Below are 2,050 nucleotides of genomic sequence, written 5' to 3'. Positions count from 1 at the left end.
AAAAAAACTGTGCTATATATATTATGTATACCATTATATATATATAAGACATATATATATATATGATGGAATATTACACAGCCATGAAAAGCATGAATTAACGGCATTTGCAGCAACTTGGATAAGATTGGAGACTATTGTTCTAAGGAACTCAGGAATGGAAAATCAAACATCATATGTTCTCACTTATAGGTGGGAGCAAAGCTATGAGGATGCAAAGGCATAAAAATGATACAATGAATTTTGGTGACTTGTAATAAGGGCCTTTCACCATCCACCATGATTATGAGACCTCCCCAGCCATGTGGAACTGTAAGTCAAATTAAACCTCCTTTTCTTCCAGTCTTGGGTGTATCTTTATCAGCAGCATTAAACAGACTAATACACCACCTGTGAGCCAATAACCTATGGGAAATGAAAATAAAATGAGAATTTTAAAAAAGGAAATGTAATAATAAAAATATGTTATTTTTGCAAAAGAAGACAATATAGAAGAAAAGTAACAGCAAACAGCTGGGCCATATAGGAAACAAATTGTAAGGTGGAAGATATAAACCTTAATATGCCACTAATGTAAGTGTAATGAATGAAATATTCCATATGTAAGATTGAAATCAAGATTTTTCAGACTTAATTAAATGACAAAATTAAATATATATTGCTTAAAGAAAAAATCTAAGATATAGAGGCCAAGAACTTTTGAAAATTTTTAGAAAATGAAATTAAGTACCTTTACATCACCTTTACTTTTGCATTCTAGAGTGGTGGTTGTCTTAATGTGTATTACCTCCTGACGGTGTTTTGCTTCTGAGAAGTTTTCTTGGAAGTATTCTCAGGAAGAACACTTGAGAGCGAGCAAAGGAAGAAAGATTGGTAGAGGGGAAAGCTAACCTGCAGTGAAGTTTTCTAAGTGAAATAAGCCAGGGACAGAAAGATAAATAATGTATTATCTCAATTATATATGGAATCTCAAAAAGTTGAACTCATAGAAGCAGAGAGTAGAATGGTGGTCACCGGGTGTTGAGAGCTGGAAAGACGGGGACTCAGGGAGATCTTGGTCAAAGAATATAAAATTTCAGTTAGATAGAAGGAGTAAGTTCAAGAGATCTATTGTATAACATGGTGACTATAGTTAATACCAATCTGTTATATTTTGAAAATTGCTAAAAGAGTAAATGTTAAGTATTCTCACCAGAGAAAGTATGTGAGATAATGCATATGGTAATGCATATAGTTCTACTGACCCATTTCACGATGCACATACATATATATTTCAAAACATCATATTGTACAAGATAAATATATACAATTTTTATTTGTCAATTAAAAAGTTAAATTATATATGAAAATAGAAAGTTTAGAAATGCATACATCATTAAAAATTCTACACTAAAAAAAGCTAGTGTGAATATACTATTATTAGATATGGTAAATTTCAATGCAGGAAATAAAGTGCATTACATAATAAATAGTCAATCGATTAGAGGTGTTCAGCACACACACACATATACATATACAATAGCTTACCTTCATGATGTAGAGAAACAGAATTTCATAAAACTAAAAAGAAAATAGACAAATGCATAATTGTGAAAAGGGACATTAGTACATACCTCTTTACTCTCTTGCACCCAGGGGATCTAGATTTGATAAGTAGCTATCAATATTTTCAAAGCTCAACAGATAATTTTATTTGTGTTACTTCTCTTTCGTGATAATTTCCATAGAATTATCACCATGGATAATCACCTTCCATGGTGATTATCATAAATTACTGGATTAAAAAGGCGTATCAGATATTAAATAACAAAATGCTCAATTTTTTTAGCATCACAGAGTTGAAATCTTAGGTTTCTTTTTTTTATGATAAATCATAAATTTATTTCTCATATACTATAATCTCTATGTTCTGTTCAGTGTCTTTGTTCTCAGGTGGCATAATAATACTATATCATATTATGAGGTTTTGCCATATTGCCCAGGCTGGTCTAGAACTCCTGGCCTCAAGTGATCCACCTGCCTTGGCCTCTCAAAATGCTGAGATTACAAA

Source organism: Colobus angolensis, unplaced genomic scaffold, assembly GCF_000951035.1.
Source record: "Colobus angolensis palliatus isolate OR3802 unplaced genomic scaffold, Cang.pa_1.0 Scaffold298, whole genome shotgun sequence".
NCBI classification, from domain to species: domain Eukaryota; kingdom Metazoa; phylum Chordata; class Mammalia; order Primates; family Cercopithecidae; genus Colobus; species Colobus angolensis.
The sequence above is the reverse complement of the archived record's forward strand: the minus strand, read 5'-3'. Positions refer to the sequence as shown.